The sequence below is a fragment of the Triturus cristatus genome, chromosome 8 (genome assembly GCF_964204655.1).
Source record: "Triturus cristatus chromosome 8, aTriCri1.1, whole genome shotgun sequence".
Classification (NCBI taxonomy): domain Eukaryota; kingdom Metazoa; phylum Chordata; class Amphibia; order Caudata; family Salamandridae; genus Triturus; species Triturus cristatus.
Window position 1 is genome coordinate 238,811,302 of NC_140591.1, and position 18,593 is coordinate 238,829,894.

The 18,593-nt window shown below is 41.3% G+C and overlaps 1 protein-coding gene across 4 annotated transcripts in view; it reads left to right on the forward strand.

The window, feature by feature from the left end:
• CNTN5 (contactin 5) overlaps positions 1–18,593 on the forward strand; it is a 3,369,946-nt gene that overhangs the window by 2,068,335 nt on the left and 1,283,018 nt on the right. The gene's annotated exons all lie outside the window — the stretch shown is intronic.

The following is an 18,593-nucleotide window of genomic DNA, read 5'->3' on the forward strand; positions in this document are numbered from 1 at the left end:
CCCAAATGCACCCTTGGCCCACCCAAATAAAAATTCCTGGAGCCGGGCCTGCTTGAACCTCCTGTAGACCAATGAACAAAGTCTGTATCTTTTCCAGTGATCTCCCATCCAATCACAGCCAGAGTCTGCCTCCACTGAAAGACCCGCGCGTGCCAGATGAAGCAGGAGTTTGTGGGGATGTGTATCCACTGTGTAATAATAATAATAATATTTAACAATCTTTATTCGGCAGTGAACACAGCCATAAAAGATACAATAATTTAAAAACAATAACACATCCATTAAAAACATATTTCATCATAATGAAATCACAAATGTCCCACTCTTTCTCAATCGTGTCTAAAGTTGCTTGGACTTAGTATTGCTCTCCAAAAATTCATAGCAATAAACAATATACAGTCATATCAAATATCCTGTGGCATAAACACAGCTGTAAAACATGGCCATTTCATTAAAACCATATATCATCACAAAACAGATCACAAATGTCCCTCTCTATCTCAAGCGTGTCTGCATTTCCTTGATTTTAGCATTGCTCTAAAAAAAGTGCGTAACAACAAACAGTGTGCGGTCATTCTGCAAAAGTTGCAAGTGCAAAAGTACAGTACAAGCCTGCCTGAATCCCATTTCTTTTAAATAAGGTTTAAGATACAGTTGCCTGTGGTGCGTAAAATATTTACATGAAAAACAAAGTGTAAAAATATCCTGTGGAGACCTATTGTCGCAGCCACCTGGCCCTCTATCCTCGACTCATGAAACAAAGCCTGTGTAGTGAACCAAGCCCGCCCACCTGAAATTATATTAGTTTGGCAGTAGAAGCGGAATGGATGTTTCATAAGAACCGCAAGAAAACAACACAGAAAATATGGTTTGTGATTTTCTCCTAGCATTACACTCTATTGGTTTATCAAATGTCCAAGCCTCTTTTTGGCACCCTGCTGTGTTTACCTCTTTTGGAGCCATGTCGTGGAGGTGGTTACTACTTCCACGAAAGAAGCGCGTGTTGTTTTCATTTTCCATATTGTGAGAGATGCTTTTGTGGTCGGTGGTGATTTTCATTACTATTAAGGGGGCGAACCGAACCGGAAACCAGAGCAGCTGGGATCCAACGGGTTAATAGTGTTCCCAAACGTCACTTTTTAATCAGCCTGTGACCTTTAGCTGATGCAGCGATGCTGCTGCTCTGGCAGGAGGGTGATGTTTACACACAAGCACCAAGTATTGGACGTCAGGAGCGTTTGGACTGTAATGCAGAGAAGTTTACCAAGGCCTTAAAGGATGATTCCTTAATAATGAGAACTCGCTTCTTCATGCCTTGCAGGGGAGGAGGCTTTTTCAGTTGAGTGGCAGGCGTGATTGATTCTCAGCTCATCATTGCTGAACTGTTTCTACCCATAGTCTATGGGCTTCAAACTAACCAGACACAGCACAACAAACGAATAAATCTACAATCTAAATCCGGTATTTGTAAAGCGCGAACTACTCACCCCTAAGGGTCTCAAGGCCGTCAGGGAGATTAAGTGAGCTATTGCCTAGAGTCACATGGTGCTGAGCTGCCGCCGATGCGGGGTCGGACCTTGAGCCCGGCGCTCAGGAGTCAGCCGGCCACTGCGCCACACCTCTCCCTCCAATAGAAAATCTCCCTTCCACCTCCAGGTATAGGCGCTTGGCAGTTGAAGAACACATTGCTGCTTATTTGAACCGTACCAGATACATTTAAAATCGACCAAAAATGCTTCATAGATTATTATTTTTGTGATAAGAGTATTATGCTTTTCTGTCTTCTGTCTGATAGGGGCATCAGAGTTCGTCCTAAAATACATAGGTTCACTTTGTGATTTGAAAGACTGTTTTGAAAAATTCGGAAGCTACTAATCATGTCGATGCACGCCCACTGGGAGCGCAAATATTTAGCTAGCCCCCCCCCCTCACTGTTATCCATCAAGTCCTATAGATCATAGATAATTTGATGAAATGGTTGGAAGTGAAAAGGGTTGGTTCTCTTCTAGTATACTCTTCATTATAAAAATATTTAAAATTGTCATTGAGATGGATGCATGCAATATAGTTGTGGCTAGCTCAACCCTACCAAAGAGGTGGAGTTTGCCTGTACAATGTTTCCTTGTCTATTTGCACACATTTCCTGGTATTCCAGGTAATATATGGACTTTTGGAGGTAGATTTCAGCATAACTAGTTCATTCAATGTACAGACTGTCATGCTCACATATTATATGCTTGTATCAAACTATCAGGTTGTGGTAGACAAGAGTGCTACCATAGAGCTTTGGGTTATTCGTAGAAGGGTTTAGTAACAGTTTCTCTGAAAAAATGTGGCCTATTCAATCAAGTGTAAAATATGCAGCATTTATGTCATGCTAAGGCAGTGCTTAATTTGAGCCGGTGCTTTCCGGTGCTCAGCACCGGCACTTAATTCGTTTCTGGTGCTCGGCACCGGCACCTTACTGTTCTAAGTATGGTGTTGACAGTCTACCCCATGGTGGCGCTGCTCATCTAATTTAGAGATGAGCAGAACAACCGTTGTTAAGGAATATACATTTAAATAGTGCTAATACCTGCCTCCCCAGCCATTCCTTTAGCTGTGGGGAGCTGGTATAATCTGAACTGTTGCATTTACATGCGAGCGAGATGGTTAGTAGTTGTTTTGGTAGCGATGGCAAGGGCGATGTGTGGTGCAAGCTGCAGTGACCTCCTGGTCAGAGCCCTGGCACTTAACATTTTACAAATTAAGCACTGTGCTAAGGCACTTGTTTATGTGGTGAAACATTTGAGCTATCCAAGTGCATTCCTTTGAGACTCATGTAATATACGCATGCTGTACTGAAAGCACTTTTTTTATATATGGGAGAAAGAACCTCCACCGTACAATATAAGGATCTTGAAAGTACCCAAGGTGTTCCATGATTCCAGGAGCATATAAAAGAACGAGACAGAAGGCAGAGTTCCTATGTAACGTTATGGAACTCCGAGGTGACTTGAAATATTTATTTAATGTACGTCAAAGGGTATTTTCTTCTTTTTAGCACTAGCCACACCATCCCTCATTTCATGTTCATTGCTGATAAGAAGAATAAAAGCAGAACCTGTACTACAAAATTAAACAAACCAAAAATCAGTTAGTACTTTTTGCAAAGAATATTAGAATCTGATTAATGGAGGTCACAGTAAAAAAAAATGCTGTGGCTGAGATTGTGTAGAAACATGCAGAGATTTGATCTTTCCTGTAATGACTGATAGTGAAAACCTAAACATGCAAGCATTTAAAATTTACTAAAATGTGAATATTCAGGAAATATTTGTATATAACTAGTACAAATAGAAAGGACTGTGCCGTTTTTGCAATACATGTTTGCATACTCCAAAATGCCATTGTGAATTGTCTGCTTAGTTTTTAAATACATGGTGCCCTATCACATACAATTTAACTCCCCCACCCCGATTGTCTGACTAAAATCTTTCAAACAAAACCTGTTATTACTCATCCATGCATGGATGGATTAAAAGGTGAATTGAATAAAGGACAGATCACTTTCACACCCAACCCTGTTTTGCCAATTTTATCTCACTTTGGGAGGGCCAATTAAGAGACCAAGTCCAGTTGGTAGATTAGCGACAATGTTATTAATTATCCATAACATTCTGACATAGGGAGTGTGTACTGCTTCTGATGTAGAAAAATCCTCTTTCTTCATAGTGATGTCAGTTTGCCTAATGTTGTAGGTCAATAGTTAGGTGTGAAGATGACTGCAGTGTTATTAGCATCCATATCAAATGGCACAGTCAGACCCAATTTGTTTGCCTCTGGTGTCTTGAGGCATGTCCTACTATGGCTCCGCAAGCTCGGCCAAGTATTCCACATCTGCACTTGATTCTTAGGGAAGCGAGGACGACCAGTCAGAGGCTTCTCAGGGAGACCGTGTGAGGGGCAAAGAATCGGAACTCACCGGTGAACCAAAAGAAACGATTAGTCACTGTCCACCCCTGTCACTGTCATGAGACCGGAGACGTTTTAAGATCACAGCAAACAGAAATACTACATGCAGATTAGTACAGGTTTCCATATTCCTGACTCTGGATTCCAGCTAAGCAGTACACCATCTCTAATGTGCTCTACTCAATTCTTGTGGATTCCTCATGGTCTGTGGTAACTCATGGGTATAATGCACATAGGAACAACAGACACAGGTGAGAGTTGATTAAGCAATCTCCAAATTTCAGTCACCTGTAGGTAATCTTGAACAAAGAGAGTTTTTGCTGGCCATGTTGTTTGTTTCAAGATTTGGTCTCAGTCTTGTGGTTGTAGCAGTTCCAGTCAGTGTGCTTGTTCAGTTTGTGTAATGTGGACAGTGGCCTTACTTCTTGTTGAAGTCACTCCAGGGAACAGTGGTCCAATCGACAGGTGCCTTGTCCATGTCCTTAGCATCTGAGGTGCCTAGACCATGGTCAGGTTCTCCACCCTGGCAGTAATGACTCTTTCAAGAATACAACACATCAGTGACTGTACCAATCTCTCCCAATTTGCTGCATGGGTGCCGGACAGCACTTTTCTGGTTTAGGCTGTACGTTGCCTTTAGCAGTTTGCCACAAGATTCCCATTGGGAAAGCAGGTTACCATTCGCATCTTGGTTTTAAGAGCTGGTGCTACTGATAGCAGTTGGCTTCTTCTGGGTTTTCCACTTGCCTGGAGCATGGCTGGGCTTCTTCTTCTGGGCAACCCCTCCTTCTGCAGAAACAGACACTCTCCTTTCCTCGCTGAGCAGGCAGGCTTAAATATCTACCATGTGCAGAAACAATCTGGCAATTGTGGATAATATGACTACTCTGCATACACTTCAGTTTGCGCTTGGCCTATTAATTCCTTCACCTTGTTGTTTTTCTCCTTCAGGGTTCCCTTGGTTCAATAGTACGTCTTGTTTCTGTTACTTACCACATATCAGTTGTTTGTTAGTTTTGTCTCCCTAATCTAAGGCTCCATTTCCCCGAATGCTGCAGTGGTTTTACATCATACTTCAGCTCTTGAGCTGGGAATGGCAATCAGGAAACTAAAACTAATGAAGGTGAAAAGAAAATGAAAACAAAGGCCTAAAGAAAAAAAAAGAGAAAAATAAAAAGAGCTGGAAAATAGTACAGTCTCCCTTCCTCTCAGTTGGATAGACATGCATATTTAATTAAAATAATTGCTGCTGAGAAGAATGTTGTGTGAAAGCCGACTGACCGGCGCTGCACATTGGGAGGATAAGCTGGCAGGTAGATCCCAGTCTTCTGTCAGTTCTCAGGGCATTTTCTCATGACAAAATGTCTAAGTTCCAAGTATCAGTGATTGGCATGTTGAGCACCTCTAACACCACTTTCAAGGGTCCTGGACCTGGGGGGCACCACTTGGAGGGTTAGGACTTACTGCAGCCAGGTGCAGAATTCATGGTCTCAGGACCTTATTATGTCCCTGTAACTCATACAGGAGGCTAGCCAACTAGCCCTTAGTCACTTCAGGTGTTTCTGGGTTCAGGGAGATGCTCTAGTTCTTCTTCAAGCAGCAAGTCATGCCTTTAAGCAGCAGGGTAGTCCTCTGGGGGTTCAGGCAGTCCTTCTGAAGTCTTCCAGAAGTCCAGGAGTGTACTGAAGAGGGGTTCCGAGAGTTCATCCTATTAAAGAATGAATGAAAGAATTTGTATAGTGCAATCATCTACTCAAAGTGGAGTGTCACTGCGCTGCCAACCAGGAGAGATAGTGAAGAGATTGTGAGATAGGGAATTATTGGCTGAACAGATAGGTTTTTAAAGCTTTGCGAAAGTCCGATTCGATTTCTATGCTTCTGAGCGGAAAGGAGAGGTTGTGCCAGATATTGGCAGTACATGCCAAAAAAGAGGTTTTGAAGCAGCGGATTGCTATGAGGTGGGCCGTGCTGGAAAATAGATTTCTGCAGGGCTGCTACTCCAAAATTCTATTGGTCAGATACCTAGGGCCAGTGTTATGCAAGACCTTGTGTTCTGGAGTAAGTGCTTTAAAGGTTCATGAGGAAGGGTGAAGTGGGGTGCATTTTCGCAGATTAAAAAGAAGGTGAGCTGCTTTATTGTGGACCACCTGTAGTCGCCGGATTAAATTTGTGGGTCGACCTAGATATAAGGTGTTTGGTAATTAAGCTGAGAGAGAATCATAGCTCGGACTACAGTTTTGCGGGAATTCCATGGGAGGAGGCAGAGGAATTTCCTGAGAGCCTGGAGGATCTACATACAGTTTCTGACAACTGAGTGGATCTGAAGGATCAATCATTATAAAAAATGCATCCTAGGGTTCTAGCTGCCAAGGTGGGGGAAGGGGGATAGGTCCATTTTTGTGCCAGATGCCATACCAACCTAGATGACAGTTAAGCCCTAACAGTAAGATTTCTGTTTTATCTGGGTTGCATTGTAGTTGGCTTCTTTGAGCCAACCTAAGACTGCTCTCATACAATTTGAGAAAGATTCTTTGCAGGTTTCTCAATTGCCTTCATAAGAGAAGACCTGCTGGGTGTCGTCAGCATAAGAAACTATTGTGATGCCGAATGGCTCAACCAGGGTGACCAATGGCGACATGTACACATTGAACAATGTTGGACTAAGTGCAGAGCCCTGAGGAACCTTATATTTTAGAGGTTTGGCCTTGGAGAGATTAGGTTTTGTCAAAACTGAATGTTCTCGCTCTAAAATGAACAAGGCAGCCAACCGAGCACCGCTCCCGACACCACAATTAAACAGCCGTTGTTTAAGGATGTCATGAGGAACAGTGACGAAAGCCACAGAGGGATCTAATAAAATGAGTGTGGCATTAAACCCACAATCTAGAAACATTTTTAATGACACAGAGACTTCTAGCAGTGCTGTTTTGGTGCTGTGGCATAAGCGAAAACCTGACTGGGAGGGGTACAGAAGGTGATTGAGTTCTAATAAATCCGATAGTAGTTTATTTATTATAAATACCAGTATTTTGGTAGCTTCTAGGAGAATCAATGAATCAATCAATCATTCAGGGGCTTATATAGTGCAGTTACTCACCTGTGAAGGTCTCAAGGTGCTTGGAGGGGGGGGGGGGGGGGGTGGCGGCTCCGTAGGGTACTGAGGTCCTCTGAAGAGCAAGGTCTACAATTAGATAGAATATTACTATCTGTAGAAGGTTTCTTCAATAGTGACATAAAACTAGATTGTTTCTATTACAGAGGGACCAAGTCAGTTTGGAGGGAGGTATTGAACACTTTTGCATAATTGTGTGTCTGTGAGAGGGGCACCATGTCCTACCCCCACATCTGGGTCTTGAAAGGTCTTCTCATCCCCTGACAAGGCTTCAGGTAGTCTGGGGTGAGAAAAGATGGTATCAGGTTGCTTTGTGTGTACTGGCGGCAAGTCCCATTGTAGGGCAAAGGGGCAGGGGACAGCTCCACCCAGCCATCCTGGCAGGATGACCCTTCCTATACATACCTCTTCCCATTTGTCTCCCTGTCTGGGAGGAATGCACCAACCCCATCAGCAGAGCCATTCACAGTCATGTGAACCAGGACACTGGCCGAAGGCACAAATGATTGACAAACAAATGCTAACTTTCTAAAAGTGGCATTTTCAGAATTGAGCCATAAAATCAGACTTTACTATTAAAGAGGGTTTTAAATTACAATTCATTTAAGTCCAAAAACCATATCTCTACCTGCTCAAAATCCAAAGCTAGCAATTATTAAATGTAATAAAGTAATCCAGTGTTAGTCTGTAGGAGCGATAGGCCTTACAGGAGTGCAGAAACACATTTAGGAGTTTTCACTACCAGGACATGTAAAACTTAAATCCACATGTCCAACATTTCAATTACCATGCACCCTACCCTGAGAGCCTTTAGGGCCTACCTTAGGGGGGACTTATATGTATTACAAAGGAAGGTTTAGGCATGTCATATGGTTTATTTTGCCAGGTGGAAGTGGCATTTTAAAACTTCACCGCAGACTGCAGTGACAGGCCTGAGACAGGTTTTTAAGTGGTACTTTTTTTGGTGGCAGAATGAATGCTGCAGGCCCACCAGTAACATTTAATTTGCAGGCTCTGGGTACATGCAATACCACTTGATTAGGGACTTATGTGTAAATTAAATGTATAGGGCAATTATACCATGTTTAAGCAAGTTAGCGCAATCACTTTAGCACCGGTTAGCAGTGGTAAAGTGCACAGAGTCAAACAATAGTGAATTAGTCATTCCACATAGAGTTGATTAAATAGGAGAGACAGAAGATTTAAAGGAGCTCTAGTCTGAAAGCAAGACCAGAACCAAAACATCTTCTTTATAATTCTTTGCTTCATGTTATACTATCATAGCATGTCTCACTACTGGGCATGTCACCAGATGAATGTTACCCAGTCTGTAGGCACTCCGGCAAGTTATACTATTATAATTTTGAAAACCACAAGTAGCAGTAAATAACTAGAATTGTGGGTCTATCTAAAACACTCTCTCATGGTTTCCCTATAATGTCAGGTGTTTCCGAGGTGTGTTCCTGCCAAATGAGTATCCTTGATGTCTGCAATATGGCTCAAAGCTAGACACTGGTGATTAGCCCTCCTTTTGCTTCAGCATTGAAATTAGGATGTGGTTCCTCTGCATGTACTTTTGCAGTAAGTGGTACGAAGACTGTTGAAGCATATAGTCTAGTTTCTAAGTGTCTGGTTGATCAAGCTGCAACTGCACAATATCTAAAATGTCTGTACCTTTGTGCAATTAACACAGTGGATGCCTATAATAGGCCTCATGCATAATCTAACTGAAAAGGCCCCAAAAGATTAGGCTTTACCGATGCCAGAGCACTGAGCTGAGTAGCCACATTTCCCTGCAACTGACCTTTTTAGATGCCTGAGAAATAAAGAGTAAACAACATCCAAAATTTCAATTTACAGTATAACCCATTTGGCTACCCAGTGAAGACCCAAAAGTCAATAAATGGATTAAATGTTGGTTTATTACAAAGTCAAAGCCAAACCGATGTATACAATTCTTAAGAATATAATGCAAAAATACAGAATTACTGTTGGTAGCACATATCGTTTGACAAAGTTTAACATCAGAAGCATAAAGCATACATTGAATTCAGTAAATCCAATGCAGAAAATAAGGAATACAATCTGATGATCCGTGTATGATTTCCAGTCCTATTGCCTATAAATTAGTAAATCTGAACTCCCTAAACTAAGCCTAACTAAGTAGCACTAATTGGGGAAAACCCTAATTAGATCCAGTGAAGCAGGAATGTGCCAGCACTGCAGACACTTCTGTAGAAGGTCTCCAAAATCAGTAGTATTGTATAGCATAAAGCCACAAAACAGGAATATAGCAAAGAGGTCTGTATCCTTCTTAGTCTCAAGGGAATCTAGCTAAAGCTAAAGTGTGACCACCAATTAAAACCTCACAGAACATTCAAGAATGCCACATCGCATGTCTCAGTCCTTTTCCACCTTTTCACAGTAAAGCTTGGCTGTTTCATTTGATTCTCCCATATCTTGGTCTCAACATCAGAACGTCCTTGGATTTCTCCCACCTCCAGATATTCACATGCATCGGGGGCCTCCCTTTGTTCGTTAGCGCCTCTCGTCCTTCCCAAGATTTCTCCTCCCGAGCCTCACTATCTTTCATACACAATGTGCCTTTCACTAACTATGAGATCATGTTAATGCACCTTCAAAGAAGAAGAAATTATTGTAACCCAGCAACTTTCACTTTGAAGGTTAAACATTAGAGGCCAAACATTTAGGGCATGGTTATGAATACATACATATAGGAAATGCAGGAAATTATTCAAATGAATGTCAATATATATGTAGTGTCAATAAAATTACACAAACTACACAATTCCAGATATATATCTCACAACTGCAATTTCATATCGGTATAGGAAAACATTAGTATGCACATTCATATGAATGTCTGAATTATTCAGCGAATGCACCTCCAGTATTTTGGTCAAGTGCACCAACTAATGTTAATGATATAAACGTACACATATATATGGTACTACATGCACCTAAATATGACATATTTGTGTTGAGAAAGGGTGGAGACAGAATTATGCTGCTCCACTAACTACTGAAGAGAGCCCACAAACTTTAGAACATGGTTGTAGGATCCACAAACTCCTCCCAGAGTTTGCAGACCCCAACAGGTGCAGACTACCCATGCAACCATTTTTCAAGTTTGGGGTCTCTGTACTGGGCTCAGAGACTATAGCACTTTTGGGCTGGTTTTGTGTCCATTGTCATAGTTTGCAGGCTTTGTACAGAGTTCAAGGACTAAACTCGCTAGTTGGGTGTGTCGAGTCTGTGGGGGAGTGTCCAGACTCAGAGAAAGCTAACAATTTATTTTATGATTTTTAAATTTAAGAGGCCATTTGGGGGTCCACCCACATATGCCTAGGTGTGATGGTGTGCCCATTGCACCCGTTTCATGGCATTTTGACACTTGTTTAGGGTGCAAGGAGCATATGCAGTACTCTGTACTGGTGGTCACAGAAAAAGTTCACTGTAATTCTGTGCAGCTTTATTTTCTCTAGAAGAGAGCAAAGATTCTTATGAAAGTTAGAAAGAGAACAATTGCATTTTTTGTAACCTATTTTTAAGTTTTCCCCAATCAACTGTACTGCAATAAACTTGCCATCCCAACTTTACTCTTAGTAAACCTTTGTGTGGCATTTTATGCAGGTTTGTCAAATGGCGCCACATTTATTTGCAAAGCTTTTCTATGGAAACTGTGACCAATCTCTCACCTCAAAGTCACTATAGTACCTTGGCATGATGAATATCATTGCCGACATGGAGAAATGCAGTGACCAATAGAAATGAAGAGCCTCCAACATATATATAGATATATGTTGGAGGCTCTTGTATTTCTCCATGTCGGTAATGATATTCATCATGCCGAGGTAGTAGGCTATTTTTGAAGCTACCTGAATATGCTAGTCTCTGAGGAAGATGATGAACAATAGATGCCAGCCAGCTAGCACAAACAATTCCTGGTAGAGAATGCAAATTGTGGCTGCTTGCATTGTATGTGGTTTTCCGCTTCATTTAACTTAAAAATAGCTTTCTATGGCTTCTCTTTCATTTCTTCAACCAGGCATAGCGATTTTCAAGATCAATTCTTCGTATGAAATAAAGATAAATGTATCCTAAACCAAATTCATTATTTATCTAAGTGCTTCCAAATGTGTGGGTAAATCGTTTTACTGAATTTTTTCTAGCAAATATGTTTTTTCTCCTTTTCTGTTTGTTTACTGGCAGACCTCTCCACACTCTGTTTCTTTACATGCATTATATTTTAGTTCTTCCTTCATTGTGGTATTTATCTCAGTCTCACTTTACTTAAATATGTACTTAAAAAATATACTTTTTTGTTTAAAACAGTTAGACCTTGTTTTACAGCGCTAACCCCCTCACGGCTGCGGATGTTAGTACTCTGTGGTAATGCTTAAGGTGTGTTTAATGGTGGAAGGGTAGACTATTGCTTACAGTTTGAAATGTATTACGAATGCCACAGCGCCTGTAAGCACTATGCACCAATATTGTTAGAATTCTGCCATTTTGCTCACCATACTACCTTTTTGTGTAGTTTATAAATAAAAGATTCAGACTTGGCACACACCTATCTGTGTACTGAATTGTTACTTTTGAAATAAACAGAAAAAGATTGCAGTAAGGCAATACAAGGTCTTCATTCTTCCATATAACGTGTTGCAGGGCAGAGAAGTAAGACATTTTATGCTGAAGTACAACACTTCTGACTGATTGTGCATTAAACAATGTTACTTTTTGCTTAATAGGGATTTTCCAAAATTCTGATGAAGAACTAAGGGGCTAATTATAAGTTTGGCAGTCCGTAGACCGCCAAACCTACGGTGGCATGGCAGTGGCTTTACAGCCATCGCTGCACTGGCTTTGGTGGTCAGACCGCCCTTGGGCCACCACAACCACCAGGGCGCAGCGGTCTGGGGTAGCAATATGCTTGGCGGTGCCGCTAAGGCACCGCCAAACATATTATGAGTTTCCTCACCGCCAGCCTTTCATGGAAAGGCTGGTGGTGGGAAAACAAAGGGGGCCCTGCAGAAGCCCCCTGTTTCCCGGGTATACTGGGATGAGTGCAGAGGGCACATGGTGTAGACCCCGGTGTACATGCATACTCAGTTTCTGCACAGCATGTACTTAACAGTCCATGCCATGCAGGAACTTGCTTTGGCATTTCCATTGCAGTGCCTTTTTCAAAGGCACTACTGTGGAAACGCCAAAGGACTGCCCGTCACACCAGGAGAAAACTCAAAATCTGGCAGGTGGTTGGCAGTCGACGTTGGCGGCTCGGAGCAGGGCGCTGGCATGGGAGTCTGTTCCCACTCCACCAAAGTCGTAATCAGCCCCCAAGTAGTGTTAGCAAATTATACCTTATTTATAATGCGTTGCAAGGTATAAAAACCAACTGGCCCAAAAGAATGGATAAATGAATAATCTAATATAGTACCTAGGACTTCATAAACAATATTGGCAACTTCGGTATACAGTAGAAGAACCAACTAGTAAGAAATAAAATGTATTTCTGTAAAATTCCAGAATTTTTATGTCTCATCTGTTGTAGGTGTTAAAATTCAGTTTATTGCCTATGTCAAAGTTGGAAAATCTCTGTTGAGCGTCATTGCCAAGACTCAAACCTGGTTCCCTAGATTTGAGGTCAATCGCCCTAGCCGTTAGACCACATCCTCTCACATGTCATTAGATCAATCATTAGATCAATGTCAAGTGAGGGTCCAAAGGGTTCCTTCCTGTTGACACACTGGTGACTTCACACAAGAAATCTAGAAGCAACAGACCATCTTGCCAAAGTATGAAGTTTTGTTCCAATTCTCTTCTCACTGGAAACCATTTGTTTCAACAGGCTAAGGAGCTCAAGAGCTATTTAGTTGATAAAAGAATAAAGGTTTCCAACATATTTTGAACAGCATGATATCTTGATATTTGGTATGTCATTAGTTTATGGTATACAGACCCTACCGATCAAGAGTCAACTCCACTCTCTCAGTTAAAGAAATAACCAGGTTAATTTTTAGCTCCGCAAACCTCAAAAAATGTGTCTCTTATATAAATATGTGCGTCTTCTACATGTAATGAATGTTGTAATTACCTTTTTTGGACCTACCCTATTACTGATTAACTAAAACACACTTTAACCGCATTTGTATAAAAAGATCTATACCACGATTCCTAGTAGGTGGAAACTAATCTTTAACATTCCACTTCTTTAATGGGTTTTTACACAAAACAAACCACATCCAATCACAACTGCATATAAGAATGAGTTGGTACTGGGTTTTCTGTTAACTGTATGAGACTGTATGTGCATAAACTGTTCCTATTGTACGAAACACCATACTCAGTAGCCTAACATAGGCCCCTGCAGCCCCCGCATGTGGGGTGCCCCGAGCTCCAGGGGGGCCCCTCAACATATTAAACTGGCCACGGAGCTCTTGACTGAATCTGGAGGGGGGCCCCTCCCCATACTTAGCAGGGGGCACCCCATAAGTTTCATTATGCCATTGACCATACTTGAAGTTCCTCATCAATGTTTGTGCATCCATTATTTTATCATCAGAAGTGTCTAAATTGTTCATATCCATGATCACTTTCTTTTATCATTTAGCACTTAAGATGTGGTCAATATACCCGGAATGTTTGATGTAGAACCTACCTGAGCAATAGGTGCCCCAGAATTAGTCTGGTTGTCTTCCGCAGCAGCAGCACCTGTGATGTGGTTTTCCAAAGGATTTCTCTTTGCTCATCATCTTAAAATGATATTCAGCCCTTAGAGGATTTTACATCTAGAGTGGTATCATGCATCGGTACACCATGGCACACCCAACAAGGTGGCATACACAGGAATAGTCATATGATTACTAAACAAATACAGTTTACAGAATAACTCACCCAAGCTGAGGACACTGCAGCAGTGACCAACAGCTAAGAGACTGAAGTAGTGAAAAAAGGGGGCAGAAATGTCCTCCACGGTTGTGTGTGGTGTGAGACTGCCTCATCTGTGGACAGATTGGTAGCGACACACTGGGATCTTTGATCCCTATCCTATAATGATTCTTTGGGGGCACATTAACTTTGCATCACTTCCTAAGTGGTGTACAGTTTGTGCACCTCCAGAGAGCCTTTTTGCACCTCACCTCCAATTTGTACTACAGTATAGACACGGGAGCAAAAGCAGTCACTCCTTTGCATAGAACACCCTCTTTCAATTCCACAGGTGCAGTATGTGTTGATTTGTGATCAGTGTTACAGAAGATGCTACACAGGAAGCGGTAATTACTTCGGTAACATGGAATTGGTCATGGTCCAAAAAACAGGCATAGATGTTTGTTGAACCTCTAGGGCTGTTTATTAATATGGTGTCAATACATTAACTTTCACAACTACATGGATAAGATAGCATGTGAAATTAGAGGAAATAGAAAATATACATTGAAAAAAATAAGAACTCAAAAGGGTGCACCTATTGCTCACCATCAAAGGCTTTCCCAAAAACATGGTACACATGGAATGAAAAAAGTAATTACTACCATTCCTACAAAAGAGATGGAGTAAGATTAGCTATTTTGGGCGTTTTTTCTTAAGGAAGATGCTAGCATGGTCCTTATTTCTGCAATTTACGTTTTTGGGTCATAATTGCATTCACATTTTTCTCTATAGTTTTGAAGTCCATATGTTCACATGTAAACTATGTGTTACACCATACTGGATTTTACCAAATGCACTTCTGACAGCAGACACTTAAAATAGGGTTTTTCTTGAAATACAGACATGCGGGGGATAAGAATGGATTAATATAGCACTTTAAAGCAAATACTAATTTATGCAATTTATTGAGCTAGAAAAGTCACCTTTGACCCAAAATGTCTATGGAGTAGCCAGTAAATGCAGCTGTAGCTTCCTTGCATAATCATATTAGACTCCTACTTAGAATCCATCCATTTATGAAAGACGAGACGAAAATATGATCCGAGCAAACGTTGACGGTCATGAAAAAGCGGTAGAAGGACAAAAAATGAATAAACTGCATTCATGTAGAGCTCTGTGGTCAGGCCAATGAGATACATCCAGGAAACATAACATCTTGCACATGCTGAGAAATCTTTAATGAACATCTGTGAAGTCAATAATTCCGTCTCTCTTGTGCATGGGTACTGGCAAACATTTTTCCAGGGGCCAAAACGTTTGGTCTGTGATGTGACTGAAGTCTTCATTGGTGTCTGCAGGGTGGTGGACAGGGTTTTGGGGGTGCGGATTGGAGGTATGGTAGGTGTACGGACGTGAAGCATATGCAACTAGTGACTGAATTGCACAATGTGAAACCAAAAATCTGGGATTAATCCCAGCTTCCCCACTTAACCAGATTGTGTGATCTTAGCTAATAGTTTAATTTCACATTCCCTCCTTTTTCTTCATGACCATTTATAAAAGGACCACTAAATACATGAATTCAGGGTGTGCACTTTACAAAACCTTCTCCTGTTTGTGAGTGAATAAACTATAATGTTGTTCATGTATAATAGGAGCCCAGGCCACCCAAAGAGTGCACATGACAACTGTCTTGCGTCGTGGTTCACTAGTGGCATTGTTGTCAAGGTGGGTGGAAGAATGAATGTTTATGTTTAAAAACTATCATTTACATTTTTTTATTTTTATCAATTTACTGATGTATCCTGATGTAAGGTGAAGTGGTTATGACTGTTAAAGAAATACACCCTTTGAATTTTAAGAGACTTTGGGCCTTATGTAGGTGGCCTGGCATTTACCACTTCATAAATACCGAATCATACCGATTCGGTATTTATGAAGTGGTAAATGCAATGTAGGTAATGAGTCGGTAAATATTACCGAATCGGAAAAATTCGGTAATTACCGAATCGGTATTTACCGATTCGGTAATGAGGCATACCTTCCCATTGATGGGAAGGTATGCCTCATTACCGAATCGGTAAATACCGATTCGGTAATGGGGGAGCACATGCAAGGGTGGCAGGGTGTCACATTGACACCCTGTTGCACCCCTGATTCGGCCATGTGTGCACATGTGGCGCACATACATGCCCTAAGGGCATGTATGTCTGCCATATTGCACACTTAAACGTGCACAAAAATGCTTTTTTTCACCTATTCGTCATTTACCACCAACCTTTAGTTGGTGGTAAATAACGAATCCCCACAACCACCACACACTCCCCCTCCATCTCATTTCATGATTCGGTAATTTTACCGATTCGGTAAATACCGAATCATGAAATTCTCCCCCTACATCTCAAAAGCCAAAATACCGGTCGGTAACGGTATAATTACCGAAAATCGGCCGTTACCGACCGGTATTTGGCTTCCTACATGAGGCCCTTTATCATTTGTTTACACTTTTACTAGCTAATAAGACACATGATAACACACCTGCCAAGGAGAAAAGACATCATGCTGGTAACGTTAGAGCAGGCATTTTAAACTCAGTCCTAATTTCAAGCAAAGTTAACTCGAGAATCAAAATGGATGCATGTTACAGTATTATAAATCAGTGAAAGCAAACAATCATTCTTAAACATGAATATGTGATGAATATGATTATTTCAGTATATTGATCATAGGGACTATAGGTAAATGCTTAGTGATTGCAAAGGTTACATACTATAAATTAATTTAAATGTACCACACGTTAATTAACTTAAATTTCAGGTATAGGCATGTAAGTGTATATACATGATTTAAATGGGGTGGAGCCCAAATTACGTTGCTCAACCACAGAAAGTTAAATGCCATTTGTGAACTGCAGCACTTACTGTGCTATCCATTTGTAGACCGGTCAGCCTTAGGGTAGACTTCCCACCACGTTTTGCCTTCCTCCTCCATTTTTTTGCTGATCTTGTTTTTGCTGGTCTGTGGGCTGCTAACCAGTGCTAAAGTGGCATATCCCCAAATGGCATATTTAATGTACTTATAAGTCCCTAGTAAAGTGGTACTACATGTACCCAGGGCATGTAAATTAGATGCTACTAGTGGGTCCGCAGCACTAAGTGTGCAACCCATTTAAGTCGCTCTTTAAACATGTCTCAGGTCTGCCATTTCAGAGCCTGTGTGTGCAGTTTTAAACTTCCATTTCAACCTGGCAAAATATACCTTTTGACAAAGGTAATGGAGTGCACACCTCCATGTCTTATTTATGTTTACATTTTCAGTCATGGCGTGCTGGCTGCTGTCGTAATCTGCCCCAGAAATTCACAGATATAAAGCACAGTGCAATGACACGTGTTTGATGCGCCAAGCAGTAGTTCAGCCTGGTGATGGAATAGTTCTATCAGTGAACCAATGTTACGTCAAGTACTCCACACTTAGTCCAAACATTAATCCATTTTGCTTGTGATTTTTATTCCAATAATTCTTATTCCAAATTACATCCATCAGTTTACATCCACTTTGAAGGCAGCATAATTCCATAATTATTTCATGCTTTTCATTGTCTTCTGCATGCCCATCTGGGGCATGTCAGCGACACGTTAAAAGAATTAGACATTTCATATTATGAAGCCTCATGTTATTCCACCCAATGCATTTCGGGCTACACAGCCCTTCGTCAGGGGTAACTGGAATAATAGAATAGAAACATCTAAGTTATCTGCAAAAATACATGCTACATTTAAAAAAAGATCCCCAATGTTTTGCTGTAAACAATCCTGTGAGCCAAATACTAAAGCATAGTAGTGCAACTCCCTTTCTGTTGCTAACAAAACAACCTCTACTGGAACTTCCAGCTACTGAAACCACATCTACATGCAGCCCAACACATTTACTTAAACACCCAAGCACAAACAATACTGAAACTATTCCCTTCTTTACCCCCAAACCCTTTATTAAATCCAGTGCTATAGGGACCTACTTGGTGTAAGCTGTTAAACACCCCTTTCCTACCCCGTGGTGTGATCTGTGGAAAAATACCTTTACGGCCATGACCCCTTTTAAATATTAATGTCTTCCATCAGTACAGGAAGTGATATCATTGGATCTCCCATTGTTGGAAGTGGCCCTTTCTTAAGATCACCCTAAAACACTTTGCTTTCCTCCTCCATTTTTTGCTGAGTTTTTTTTTTGTTGACTTTGGGACTACACTTTACCACTGTTAACCAGTGCTAAAGTGCTTGCGCTCTCTCCTTAAAACATGGTAACATTGGTTTATACCCCATTGGCATATTTTGTTTACTTATAAGTCCCTAGTAAAGTGCACTATATGTGCCCAGGGCCTGTAAATTAAATGCTACTAGTGGGCCTGCAAATCCGGTTGTGCCACCCACTGAAGTAATCCTTTGAACATGTTCCAGGCCTGCCATTGCAGAGGCAGTGTGTGCAGTTTAAACTGCCATGTTGACTTGGAAAGTTAAACCTCTTGCGAGGCCAAAACCATCCCTTTAAATACACTCCTAGGGCAGAGTCTGGACAGCCCAGAGGGCATGGTGCGATGTATTTAAAAAGCAGGACATGTACTTTTAAGTTTTAGATG